This window comes from Carlito syrichta, unplaced genomic scaffold (assembly GCF_000164805.1).
Source record: "Carlito syrichta isolate Samal-C Ts95f unplaced genomic scaffold, Tarsius_syrichta-2.0.1 Scaffold291143, whole genome shotgun sequence".
NCBI classification, from domain to species: domain Eukaryota; kingdom Metazoa; phylum Chordata; class Mammalia; order Primates; family Tarsiidae; genus Carlito; species Carlito syrichta.
This window is the reverse complement of record NW_007235239.1, coordinates 32,527-47,408: the sequence shown is the minus strand read 5'-3', so window position 1 is coordinate 47,408 and position 14,882 is coordinate 32,527. Positions and strand designations below refer to the sequence as shown.

The following is a 14,882-nucleotide window of genomic DNA, read 5'->3' as shown; positions in this document are numbered from 1 at the left end:
ATTGCAGGTTGGCATTTTAAACTGCCCTTTAAGCTGAAATGCATTAAGATTTTATTTTTCCCCCAAGCATTTCCCAGTTTTTTAAGCTCAAATCTATTCTATCATGACAGCTCTGTCCAGGATTTGTGTAGACTGAAAAATAACTTAACATCATGGGTATTTCAAGAAGACAGGCTGTATGACTGGGAAGGCTCTAGCCTCTGTCCAGAGGAAGTAGAATTTCCAGTAATCACTAGAGACAAACCACAATGGCAAGAAATTGAAGATCACATCCTTATAAAGGGAGAAGGCACTGAGAACAAAGCACCTTTAAAAAATGACCTTATTAAAAAGTAAAGAGCACACTTACCTCCACTCCATTCAGAAGATGCCAGAACTCAGGGCAGATGAAGGCGCTGCCTGTGTAAGCAGCATTGATGTGCAGCCACATGTTCTCTTTGTTACCTGAGACCCAGAAATAGCTTGTGAGTCTTAGCAGATGCCCTCACTACATGGAAGCTGACATCAGATCTCGTCCTGCCCGAGCACCTTTCTTGCATGCTGATTATTGACAGTGTTGGTTGAACTAGTGACCGGATCCCCAAAAAGTCCCTCTCATTAGAAGACAGGGAAATTGGGGCAGAGGGGTGTATGGTTGGAAACAGATCATTGCATCCTTTGGTTTTCAAGCCTGACCCCCACTGGTCAGTATTCTAAGAGACCAGCAAACCCACACCAGGCTTACCCACATTTTATTCCAGTTACACCACTGTTCTCTGTCCTCTCCACTTCACCCACTGGGAACTTGCTCCCTGACTCTCTTTGCTCACTCATTCTCCATCCTTCTACAAGAATCACCTGCAGAAGGGTCTGGACACCATCCACACTGATCTCTACTTGCCTATTCCATCCCCGCCATGAAGTTAAGGCATTTGTTTTATACCATCTTAAATCGTATTCTGCTTCCTTCACAAGTAGGAATTTTGTTTTCCAATTATCACGGAACAGGCTTGCTGGGAAGTGGAAGGGGCCCCTGTATAAGCATGCTCCCTCGATTTGGACAAATCTGGGTTCAACCTCAACTTCCTGCCACTCAGCAGTCACGTGACCTCATCTACCTCCCCCCAGCCTTGCTCCCCTCAAGCAAGATGGAGATAAAAGTAGTGCCCATTACTCTGAGGAATAGACGAGGCAATATTCCTCATGTGCCTGTCAAGACACCTATCACAGAGTCAGTGAGAAATGCGACTCCCATGGCTATTCCCTCTCCCAGCCCTAGGCTCCCAGCACAGTCATGAAATGCATGATAAATGAAGGGTAAAGGCTCTCAGAGAGTGTTCAGCCATTCTTTCCCTCATAGGGAGGATGCTGGTATCAGGACACCACTCAGAAGGCATCAGTCAGCACCTGCATTGTATGGATGGGTGGATCCATCGTTCACTTTTCCATATAAGCTATGCTTACTAATCAGCGTGCCATGTGGCATAGGGCTCTCTGGGGCCTCTTATAAGGGCACTGATCCCAATTGTGGGGACTCCACCCTCATGACCAGTCACCTCTGGAAGATTCCCCCTCCTCATACCATCACCTTAGGTTAGGATTTCAGCGTATGGATTTTGCGGGGACACAAACATTCAGACCATAGCAAGCTTTGCAGTTTTACATCTATTATGAAGATTCTATTGAACCTATGGTGTATCTAAGCTCTAATAGTGATGATCGTCCCATTGTTACCGGGTGACCCCTCAGGGAGAGAAACCCCAAGTCATCCTAAGGCCTTGTACTCTCCCTGTTCACTGTCGCACCCATCTGGGGTCATGCAAGTGCCATATGATGAGCCTAGACACCTCCTGCCCATAAGCCTTGCTTTAGGCTGATGCTGTTCTGTGATTCTTCCACCTCCCATACCCCAGCATGGTGGTAACTATGTCCTCAGGACACATTTGATCTTGACCGAGGGCTTTAATCCTGACAACTGAATGCAGTCACAGCTTTGAAATGCCTTGTGACTTTTACTAGCAGTGGTCTGTGGAGGCCTGTGTCCCCTCTAATCTTGTAGTTGGCCTAAATTTCCTGCAGGAGGAAACTTGCAGGCCCCTACAGGAAGGAGACTCTGAATGGGTTTCTCTTGTTTCTGCTGGGAAGAGTTGTTGGTACATCTCTGTGCTCTACACCAACAACTCATGTGAGATCCGCTGACAGCACACCCTTCCCTCTGGCCCCCTTTTGTGGGTGGGCCCACCCAGGCATCAGGTGGACACAGAGACCCTCAGCCAGCACTTGGGGAGTTGTACATACAAGGGTTCACCTAGGCCTAGTGCAAGGTCACGTTGGCCAGGAGGAAAGGGGCAGCCTCACACTCCTCCAGCCTCCTGCTGCCAGCGCCTGTTTACTTGTGCAGCTTCCTCAGGAGGCAATGGCCAGGCCTGGGTGCCCCACCTGCAGCATGTCCTCCCACCACCAGCCTGGGCTTCAGGGTGTGGCTTTGACTCCTGACTCATGCTGTTCCCTCTTCCTTGCTCCCTGAGACAGCCTCAGCCAGGACGCCCTTCCTCAGTTTCCCCACTTTTCTACCTGACATCTGGCTTCAGCAATCGACTTTTTGTATCTCAGTCTCTTCTGAACAAAACCTTCCAGAGAACTGATCTGTCCAAGTAAACCAAATTAAACAACCTTTCTGGCGAATGATTTGAGAAGCACTAAAAAGAAAATGTCATTCCTAAGGCAGCAAGTTGGAGAAAATCATCTTCTGATTTGTTTGGTTTGTCAAATAGTAGTGAGTGAATAACTAGTCTGAACTATTTTAACTGATTGTTCTACTCATACTGTGGAATAAGATTGGCTCGGGCTCTCAGAACAGTCCTGTCTGAAACTGAAGAATCTACATGTCTGGGGACAATCTGGCAAATGGTGTCAGATGAGGAAAAGTAGGTGAAAGGTGCTCACTTAATTGTTAAGGTGTTAACGGTGGCTGGTGATATCACTGTCAAAAAACATAATTGCCCAAATCAACTTCCTGCATAAACTTGGGCAATGAATAAAAGCCCATGTCAGCTTCTTCTGCACAGCCTCGGAAGCAACCTCTGTGTCTGAAACCAAACACATTGCCAATCAAGCTCTGTTCATAGCCTCTAGACCCTGGAAAGCAGAGGGAGCCTCAGGACGGCAGACAGGCCTGAGCTGGAGCTGTGCAGGGGATCTTGACTGGCAGGTGATACTCACTGACTGTCAACTCCCTGGCCTGGCAGATGGCCAGTATTGGATTTAGGGGACTGTGGGCTGCGTGGGCTCTGCCTGGCAGAAGACCTCGGCCTTTTAAATCTGGTAGCCTTAGGGATTTACATCAGCCAGCCACCGGCCAGGACATTCAGTTCTTAGCCTGACATCTGAGTCAGAGGACTCCAAGTCGCTTGGCTGAGCTGACGAAGGTTTGTGGCGAAGGAGGCCCACACAGTGGCCACAGTCCTGATGCAGCCAGTTCTGTCCTCCTCAGCCCAGGACCATGCACAACTTCTTGCAGCTAGTTATTCTCACGGATGTCTGCCCCAGGGCATAAGGGATGAGAGAAATCCTGTGCTAGCAGGTCTGTGCCCACCACTTCTGGCAGCCACAAGCAACCCCTCCCTTGCAGCACTCAATGAGCTCTACCTGGGGGGAGCACATGGGCTGTGTCACTCACCCTGGGAGGAAGATATGCTGTACTCCAGGGTTGCTTTTCTCTCCACTTTATTGATGGGGCAAATGAAGCCAGGAACTTAAGCCTTCAGCTTCAGGCCTGAGTTGGACCATGGCTTCTCAGTCACCTGTGCCATGTCCAGTTCACGCCAGAGCACCTCAAGTCCTGGTCTTTGTCAGTGGCTAACCCCAGGATGGGAGGCCAATGCCCTGGCAGAGCAGGGTTCCACTCTGGAGTGTGGACCACGGGAAAATCCTGGGTCAGGAGAGGCGAGACCCGTGCTTGGCTCTTAGAGCCTGACATCAAGTCACCTGCTGAGCACATGGCAGGGTCTCTGGCACAGGTCACAGGTTTATGGTCTCAGGGCTTGACTGGGGCAACTTTACCTACAGCACTGACATTACCACAGGGCAAAGGAGAAGGGAGTTCCCTGAGCTGGTGTTCACGCTTGAGAAGAGTTCTTCTGGCCACGGAAGCAACTCCAAGGCCTGCTGAGTTCCCAGAACCACATGTTAAAGGTGAAACTTCAGAAATACAGCTGCTGACTGGGCACAGTGGCTCACACCTGTAATCCTAGCACTTTTGGAGGTAAGTGGATTGCTTGAGGCCAGGAGTTTGAGACCAGCCTGGGCAACATAGTGAGACCTCTTCTCTACCAAAAAATCAAAAAATTAGCTGGATGTTGTGGCAAGTACCTAGAGTCCCAGCTACTTGGAAGGTTGAGGCAGAAGGGTCACCTGAGTCCAGGAGGTGGAGGCTGTGGTGAACTGTGTTGTTCCACTGCCCTCCAGCCTGGCAGTAAAGACCCTGACTCAAAAAACAACAAAACACAGCTGCTTATTTGCAGTCTACCTTTTGAAATCATGGAATTTCAGTCTCAAAGAGGTGCTCTGACTGAGGGAGGGAGGAGGTGAGAGTGACCCAGGAAAACACTGGAAGCACAAGTCACTCTTTGTTGAAGAGATTCAATTGTATAGCTTTGTTTTTTTTTTTGTTTTTTTGTTTTTGAGTTGGAGTCTGTCGCCCAGACTGGAATGCAGTGGCCGCTCCCGGCCACCGCAGCCTCAACCTGCTGGACTCCGGCGATCCTTCCGCCTCAGCCTTCCGAGTAGCCGGAATTACAGGCATGTGCTACCACGCCCAGCTGATTTTTTGATTTATTGTAGAGATGAGGTTTCACTGCCCAGGCCGGTCTCAAGTGACTCAGGCAACCCACTCACCTCAGCCTCCCAAAGGCATGGGATTACAGGCTGCGCCCGGCTAGTTGTATAGCTTTGATGTGCTAAATTATCTTAAGCAATTTGCTGAACTGTGTTCAGTAATTCCAAAAAAGGCAAAAAGAGGATATGCCAAAATACGAAATTCAAGCATGGATCATTCTCCTGTCATGCTCGTACAGCCATGACTCTCACAAGGGTAGTTGCTCTGAGACTTTGAAGAGTTTATTCTCCTCAGCTTGGGCCAACATTGCCTGCAACTTGACATCACCGTTATTTGGTTAGGAACTTTTTTTTCCCCTACAAGTAATGTATTCATATAACTCAGCTCAACTTTTGTCCAGTAGTCTATATTCTGAGTTTGTGGAGTTCAAGCTCATGAGAGTTCAGTTTTTGCAAATCCAAGAAGAGTTGGGCAAATCATCATTGCATGCAGCTGATGACAAGAATGAAAACCCAAAGCAGAAGGTCTGCTGAATTCTCCATGTACAGAGAACATTTTCTAAAAAGAAAACAGAATCAGATAACTTACAGAGAGGACCCACCTCTAGGAGATTGTCAAAGGAATAGCATGATATGGTCTCCAGTATAGCCACCACCTGGAGAGCAGAAAGCAGACAGCCTTTTTATATCCCACCCCATGCAAGTCTGGGCCTTAGACGTGGTGCTCAGTGAATGTCTGCTGAAGGGAGACAGAAGCCCATGAATGCCCATTTAACCTATGAGTGGGAGCACTAGAGAGATTAGGAGAAACAGATCTGCCAACAGAACACTGATCTGTGAAGTTAGGAGCAGAGGACTGCAGCGTTTCCATCATGATGCCTTGGGGCATGAATGAGGCACTTGACTGTCTAGACAGCGATTCCTAGATTATACTTTACTAAATATGAGTGTGTGCATATCGACTGCAAGAACATATTTACTGCTATGGAATGGGAAGCCTGGGTTTTTTTGTTGTTGTTGTTGTTTTAACCAGTCTGTGCTGTGTACGTGTGTGCAGAGTGCAGACCAAGTGCAACAGAAAGGATGCTCACCCCAGCCACTACAACTGCCCCATTCATCTGGAGATGCTTTTCCAGATCAGCCCTTGGTGTCAGTTGAGAGCCACACCAGGATTTTGGCCCAAAGTGTCATTCACTAGCTTTAATATTCTGAATAACACCGCTCCCACAGATTAACTCCAGCCCTCAGGAGGTTCATAAGAAAGCACCCTTGACAATGAAAATCATTCCAGAAACAGTGTTCTGACAAAGTATTAAGTGCTGTGCGTCACACAGCTGGAAAACACAGGCCAGAAGGCACTGCGTGCTTTCTTGTCCCCTGAGCGACTGCAGTGCTGTGACAACACTTACTTGCACAGCTGGACTGTGTTGTTCCCACATATGTGCAACTCTCTCTCTCTCTCTAGACCCAGGTTGCCCCTGAGACCAGGGACCCTGTCTCTTTTTGTGTGTGGCTTGGAATTTCCACTTTGCTGGACAGTGAATAGAAGGTGAAACAAATTTGCTGAATTGAAACTCTACCCCAATGATCAAAATGCCCATTATGCTTACAAAAGCAGAAAGTCCAATTGATTTACACATGTCATTACTGTCTGGATAATGAAATTTTTCTGTGGATGTGACAAGAGTGTGAAATTTAATTCAATTTGTGTGAACCCACTAAGGTCTCAGCAACACTGTGTGCCCTTAGGATAAGAACGGTCAGGTCAGAAATCCATATATAAGAGCCCCAGTAGGAAGGTTTTCTGGTTCCATTTTATCTGTGACTGCTTGCATTTTACCTGGAAATCAAATTCATCTCTCAGAGAGAGTCAGAGTGCTTTTGTAGCATGGTGTCTATCCGGTGGCTGGCTCATCTCACAAGCCGAGCCCTGCCTGATCTGGAGGAGATACTAGGTATTACTTCTCAGAGACAGGGACCCCTGCCCAGGAACCAGAGTTTTCTGTGTCTGGTAATAGGCTGTGATCCCAAAACAGGTCCTGGCTGGACTCAGGCAGGGCTCTCTGCATCACTCCGATGCCCAAGGGGCATCCATCCCCCAACATTCTACTCCCAGGTGCAGCAGGGGCAGTATGTTTTAAAATGTAGATTTTATTATTCCTCAGGTATAATGAGCTTAACAAATGAGGAGATAACAGCCATTAAAGATAGTTTGTTTCTCATAGTTCCCGGGAGATGAGGGCATGCCACGTCATGGGAAACCACACAGGGAAGCACCAGTATCAGTCAAGAAGAAAAGAGGTAAGAGAAAAACAGGGCCAAGAGCCTTCATTGTGGTTTCCACAGGGAGATCCAGGCAAGGCAGGGTAAGCCAGCTTAGTATTTGGCTGGTTTGTATAATTTCAGTGGGCTTTGGGGTATGAGGAATGTCTATAGTTGCTTGGTACTTGGCCTTGGCATAATCAGGGCCCAGAGTGTGATGTATGGATTGGTTCATTTGCATATGAAATGTAAATTGCAAGTAAGTCCTTTAATATCTCTAGGAACTCACTAGCCTTAAGGAGGGCTGTCCTTCCAGAGTCAGCAAGGCCCAAAGATGCCAAAGCAACAGAAATACAGATAATAAAAAGGCACGATGAACACACAGTTAGGCCATGTCCTTGGGGCACCAAACCCTGGGTTGGAGGTCCAGCCCTGTGTTGTGCTGGCACCTTGCTGGCTTCCTTCTTCTTACCCACAGCTCAAACACACCGGACATAGAAACCAGCTGGCCTACAGGTGCTGTGGGCTTTGTGGCTCCACATCATGGCACTTTCCCAGCACTCTTGGCCCCCTTTCTCTAGACCTCTGTGCCTCCCTCCTCATGCCAAGCATCAAGAATTTTCCACATTTGCTTCATTTTGACAAGCTGAGTCATTTGGTGGGAATTCAAGTCAACGTGCTATTTTTTCCTGGTATTTGCAATTTCATTCTGATATAAAATTGGATAGTAAATGTTTTGTCTAAGTCCCTTGCTGACTCAGTGAGTAGAACATGAAACTCTTAAAATGCCTTGTCTATGTCATTAAGGGAATAGAAAAACTATGTAGTTAAAAAAATGGGAGGACAGGATTGGCTGTAATGGGAATCTGCTGGGGGAGGGCACACCTCATCAACAAGGGTATCACATAATGAACATGTGTATGCCTAACGCTGAATTGTACCCCACATCTTTAAAATAAAAAAATTAAAGAAAAAAAAACCAGAATGATTCAACAACATTAATTATTGCTTGTAGTCATTATTGCTTGTAATTAATTTTCTCAATTTTAAGTCTCTTAGAAATGACACATTAGTCATTCAACAATTCCTTTAGTTTCATTTCATTTTCTTCAGTTAAATAATTGAACTAAATGCAATAACATCTGTTATTAAAAATCACTTTGTTAAAATTATTTTCTATCTATTCTATGTGTGCATAGAAGACTAATCTAGAATGATGTTTGACAAACAGTATTGCTTCTCTCTTAAGATTTTGGTTAATATCAACCTTATTTATTCTTATGTAATTATTGGTTTTTCTTTGTTCTGAGCATGAAAAATTTTTATAGAGACAATAAAATCCTGCCTTGTCCTGGGAGTGGCCTCATGCTGGTGATAATAAGGATGACTGTTATTCTATAGCAGTCCTAATGCTGAGAGATTTTCCTGTATTGTATTTAACCATCACGACTTTGAGTTAGATACGTTTATGATCCCTACTTCACAGTGGACTTGATGAGGCTCTGAGAGATGGGTAATTGTCCAAGGACACACAGAGAGACAGGAGCAGACCAAATGTGACATCAGGTTTGGTTAACTCTCAGTGTCCTGCCACACCATGGGCAGATAGGACTCCTGGGGCCCCAGTTTCCTGAACCTCTTGTTAAAGAACCCAGCACCCCAGGTCACACCAGGCACTCTTCCAACAAGCCCAATCATTATGCAGCACAGAGAGAGGCCTGGGCTGCATGGGCAGTGTTCTAAATGGCTTGTTTACATGGCACTGAGCTATAAGTCAGCTTGTCCTAATTCTCAGAAGCCACTTTAAAGCCAGCACCTGCTCCAGCTCCGGGCTCTGATTACCCCAGCTCAGCATTGCCCAGTGATGCTAACCTGATTTCAGCCTGCTGTGCAGAGGCATGATCACATTTGTACAAGGGGAAGGAGGAGCAGGGGACACTGGGTCCTCTGTCTCAGAGAGCCTGCAGTCATCTTGTAGTGGTGGGAGCCCCGTGTGACCTCTTCTGCATCCTTGCCCCATGGCCCAGCCTGCTTTGCTCACGTATGTGCCTTACAGGCATTGCCCTCTGCTTGTAGCCTGACATTATCAAGCTGGCTTTTATGGAAGCAAACCAGCCCCAGGAAAAAGGGGGCTTATTAGAAGGCTCACGCTAGTTCATGGAAGGTAGCAATTCCGCTTTTCTGGTTCAAACCCTGCCAAACGTGCCCCTTGCTCTCAGCAGAAGGACTTGAAATTTGAGGGGTCTGCAATCCCTTTGAGAATTCAATGAAGGCTATGCACCTGCGTCCCAGAAGATTGCATACAGTCGTTACGCGTGTGCTCAGTTATAACCATCATGGCACAACTAGGCAGTGAGACAAAGCTCAACCCCCACCCCTCCCCAGTCTGGACCCAGACTCTCTGCAGCTTCACAGTGCTGTGGTCACATGTTCAAGATAACAGGCCAGTCACATCTCCTCTAATATCCTATGCCCTTCTACAACTCTGTGCCTTTGCAGGACTCTTTCCTTCAACAAGAAAGGGACTGCCCAGGAGCACCTGCCTGTATGTCTTCCAACTTAACTTCTGTGTTACCACCTAGCAACAGGCTTCCCTGATGCCCTCCACGGAGTTCATCACAATCTCTCCCCTGTAGACATGTGTGGTTCTCATCAGTGGTGCAGAGAGTGGGGAGCACGTCTGTCTTTCCCACCAAGAACCATTCCATGGAAAAGGAGCCAGTTCATCATACACTTCCAAGGTTGGCACAGTGCCAGTGCATGGGGTAGTCTACAGCACATTTCCAGGATCAGCACAGTGCCAGTGTGTGGCACTATAGGACACAAATGTTTGATGGATGCACGATGGATGAGTTGTGACACTTCCCTCTGCTTCATGGGCCCACATCTGTGGCTTCTGTCCACAAAATGTCACAAATTCCCCAGTATTCTGGAATTTTGGAATTTAGGGCAAATTTCCAACAATGGCATATTAAGCTGGTAATTTGCACTCACAGTTTGGTTTCCAGCTATGATGGACTAGTTTGTAGCACACTAACAAAGAAAAATGCAAAACACATCAGTGTGAAGGTGTTGGAAAGCTTCACGGGCAGCCAAGAGTTGAGTTGCCCAGGTGAGGAAAAAGAAGGGAAAAAAAGAAGGGAAACTCCCTGGTGAATCTAACATTCTGCTCACTGATTTCTCCCAAAGGCCTGCACTGAGTCTTAAGCTTCCAGGTGCTAAGAGGATGCAATTTGAGGGAGAGCCCTGGGTAGAGGCTGAGAAGCCAGCATAGGTTTTGAGAACCAGGGGGAAAGAAATACCTTATCTACAGAGAAGCAAAGATAAGAATTGCATCAGGCTTCTTTTCAACATTCATGCAAGCAGGAAGAGAGTGGAGTGATATATTTAAAGTTTTGAAAGTAAAGAACCACAGACTAGAATCTTATATTCAGTGAAACTATTCTTCAAAAGTGAAGGAGAAACAAAGACTTATACAGAAAAAAAAAAAATTGAGGGAGTTTTGTCACCAGTATACCTGGCTTGCAACAAATGTTAAAAGAAATTCTTCAGAAGGAAGGAAAATGATATAGGTTAGAAACTCGGATCTACATAAAGGAAGAACATCACCAAATAAATCAGTAAAAATAAAATAAAGCCTTTTATTGTTCTTATTCTTAAGTGATCTAACAGATAATAATCTGTTCAAAATAAGAGCAGCATGTATTCAGTGATTGTAGCTTACAGATAAATAAAATGAATATTAGCAAAGTTAGTGACAGAATGGTGAAGGAATGAGAACACTGTTTTAAGGTACTTGTACTACCCAAGAGGTAGTATAAGATTATTTGAAAGACGAAATGGGTGAGTTGTAAATATGTATTACAAACCCAGAGACATTTTAAAAGAAAAATTGACATGCTAAGGCAGAAGGAAAAATTGAATGATATTTCTCTCATTTACAATAAGAGAAAGCAAAGAATAATGGAAAACCAAAAAAGAAACAAAGAGTAAGAACAAGCCGGGCTCGGTGGCTCAGCCTGTAATCCCATGCTTTGGGAGGCTGAGGTGAGTGGATTGCCTGAGCCCGCGGGTTTGAGACCCGCCTGGGCAGCGAGACCTCATCTCTACAATAAATCAAAAAATCAGCCAGGTGTGGTAGCACATGCCTGTAATTCCAGCTACTTGGAAGGCTGAGGCGGAAGGATCACCGGAGCCCAACATGTCAAGGCTGCGGTGGCTGGGAGCGGCCACTGCACTCCAGTCTGGGCAACAGAGTGAGACTCCAACTCAAAAAAACCCCAAAAACAAAAACAAAGAGTAACAACAGCAAATAAGAAATACTAATAAGTATTGTAGGCATTTATCTAAATATATCAATAATCTTTTTAAATGTCAGTGACCTAAATACACTAATTAAAACACAGAGACTTACTGTCAGAATGGATAAACAAACAAATAAAACCTAACTGTATTTTGTATATAAGAAATGCACTTTAAATATCAAGACACAGATTAAAGGTATAGGGATATAGAGTGATGCGATGCTAACTTCGATCAAAATCAAGCTAGAATAGCCATATCAATTTTAGACAAAGTGTTCTGAGAAAATTATCAGGGATAAAAAAGAGTATTACAGATAGGGGATGATGGAACGATGGGAGAATAGGCAGCACCAGGAATCCATCTCCCCACCCAAACAGCAATTGCACTGGCAGAATCAGTCTGCTATAATTATATTGATGGCTAGCAACATGCAAGGTAAGAGTTGGACTGTAAAATGTGGTTAATTTCAGTCAATTTGAGCTCTTAGCACAGTGTTAAGCTACCCACTCCCCACCAAGCCCTTGGCAGTCAGCTGAGCATGTGTCTCTGAAACAGCTAGCACAAACTTTCAGGGACCCAGGTGAGGAAAAAGGAATTTGTCCTCTAAATATTGGGGTATCTGTGTTCTGACATCCAATTGCTGCTTCTGGTCATAGAGGCACACAGAGGTCAAGAGGTGGCCATTGTTGTGCTCCCCACCCATTGCTGCAAGCCCCTCCCCATCCAACTGAAGTGGACTAAAAGGGTCAGTGCCATTTACCTCCATGCTTCATTTTTCTCTTTTCCTTTGGGGTACAGATAGTGAAGACTTGGTTTCTCAAAAACTACCATATATACTGGAGATATTGGAAAGTGAGATATACTCAGGGAGAGATGCAGCCTCAAAATAGAAGACCCAAGAGGACCTTTAAGTTACACCCGGTCTGATCCTTAGCACAGAGACAGCCTACCATAATCAAAAGAAAACCAAAAAACAGCAAACCCTGGGGAAGGGGGAGAATCTACTTTCCAGAATTTTCACATTGTGAGATGCAAATGCTGTTTTCAACCAAAAGCCACAAGAAATACAAAGAAACAAGAAAGAAAGGCCCATTTAAAGAAAGTAAATAAAAAGAAAGTATCACTGAGAAAGACATAATGGCATATGTACTAGACAAATACTTTAAGACAACTATCTTAAAGATGCTCAGAGATTTACAGCTTCACTAGTCATCAAAGAAATACAAACTAAAACTTCACTGAGATACCACCTAACTCTGGTCAGGATGGTCATCATCAATAACTCAAAAATCAACAGATACTGAAGAGGATGCGGTGAAGAGGAAACAGTTCTACACTTTTGGTGGAAGTATAAACTACTACAACTTCTGTGAAAAAACCGTGTGGCAATTCCTAAAAGATCTAAAAATTGATCTTCCATATGACCCCACAATCCCCCTACTGGGAATATACCTGGAAGAACTCAAATCACTCTATAAAAAAAGACACCTGCACATGTATGTTTATTGCAGTGTTATTCACAATAGCAACAACATAGAACAACATCGAAAGAGAACTGGAGAAAAAACATGTGGTACACTATGGAATATTACACAGCCATAAAGAAGGACAAATTTATGAACATCACAGCAACGTGGATGAACTTAGAAGCTATAATACTGAGTGATCTATCACAGAAACAAAGAACCGAGTATTACATCTTCTCACTCATAAGTGGACCTTGAACAACTATAATAATATTATTAAAAAGGGATTTGCAGTAATGGGAAACTGCCAGGGGAGGACAGGGGTGGAACTTTCAGTAGTGAGAAACTGCCAGAGCGGGGAAGGGCACAACTCATCAACAAGGGTACCTACATAATGAACATTTGTATACCTAACCCTGATTGTACCCCACATATTTAAAATTAAAAAAAAAAAAAAAGATGCTCAGAAAATTAAACAAAGACATGGAGAGAGTCAAGAAAATTATGTATAAAAAATGAAAATAACAATAATGAGACAGAAATACTAAAAGAAACCAAACAGAAATTCTGGAACTAAAAGGTTCAATAATGAAATGAAAAATTTACTAAAGGTGTTCACAGGCAGACCGGAGCAGGCAAAAGGATCAATGAATTTGAAGATATGGCAATGGAAATTACTGAGTCTCTGGAACAGAAAGAAAAAATATTGATGAAAAGTGAAAAGATCATAAGGGACTTGTAGAACACCATCAAACTGGCTGGTTGGCATTGTGAGGGTCTTAGAAAGAGAATACAGAGAGATAGGAACAGAGAAAATATTTGAAAAAAATTAATGGCCAGTAACTTCCCAAATCTGATCAAAGACATAAATATAAACATCCAAGAAGTCCTAGCGAGTTGTATTGTACATATTGACAAACTGATTCTAAAGTTTATATGAAGAGGCAAAAGACTCAGAATGGCTAACCTAATAATGAACAACAGTGTCAGAGATCTGACCTCATAGTACCCAACTTCAAGACTTTAGCATAAAGTGACAATAATCAAAACAGTGAAATCTTGGCTAAAGAAGGACAAATAGAACAATGGAACAAAAACAGACCACACAAATGTAGTCAACTAATTTTTAACAAAGGAAAAATGTAATGGAGGAAATATAGACTTTTCTACAAATGATGCTGGAACAAGTAGGTATCCACATGCAAAAAAATGAATCTAAACCCAGACCTTACACCTTTTACAAAAATTAACTGAAAATAGATCATGAATCTAAATATAAATTGTAAAACTATAAAACTCCTAGAGAATAACATACAAGGCAACCTAGATTATCTTGGGTCTGATGATGAATTGTTATATACAACACCAAAGGCATGACCCATGAAAGAAATCATTGATAAGCTGGACTTCAATGAAATGAACAATTTCTGTTCTGCAAAAGATTCTCTTCAGAGAATAAATGACAAGCTGTAGACTGGGCAAAAGCATATGCAAAACACATATTTTGATAAAGGATTGATATCCAAAATATACAAAGAACACTTAAAACTCAACAATAATGAAACAATCCAATTAAAAAGTGAGTAAAAGATCTGAACAGACATCTTACCAAAGATGTTCACATTGCTGGGCTCAGTGGCTCACCCTGTAATCTCGCACTTTGGGAGGCTGAGGTGAGTGGATTGCCTGAGCCCGCGGGTTTGAGACCCGCCTGGGCAACTTGGTGAGACCTCATCTCTACAGTAAATAAAAAATCAGCCAGTCATGGTAGTGCATGCCTGTAATTCAAGCTACTAGGAAGGGTGAAGTGGAAGGATCACTGGAGCCCAGCAGGTCAAGGCTGCAGTGACCAGGAGCGGCCACTGTACTCCAGTCTGAGTGACAGAGTGAGACTCCAAATCAAAAAAAAGAAAGATGTTCACATAGCAAATAAGCACATGAAAGGATACTCAACAACTTATATAATTAGGGAATTTCAAACTAAAACAAGAATAAGATACCACTATACAACTATTAGAATGGCTAAAATAAATT

The 14,882-nt window shown here is 44.1% G+C and overlaps 1 pseudogene; it reads right to left on the bottom strand.

Moving 5' to 3' along the window:
* Positions 1-349: 349 nt before the first annotated feature.
* LOC103256679 overlaps positions 350-14,882 on the bottom strand; it is a 43,971-nt pseudogene continuing 29,438 nt past the window's right edge.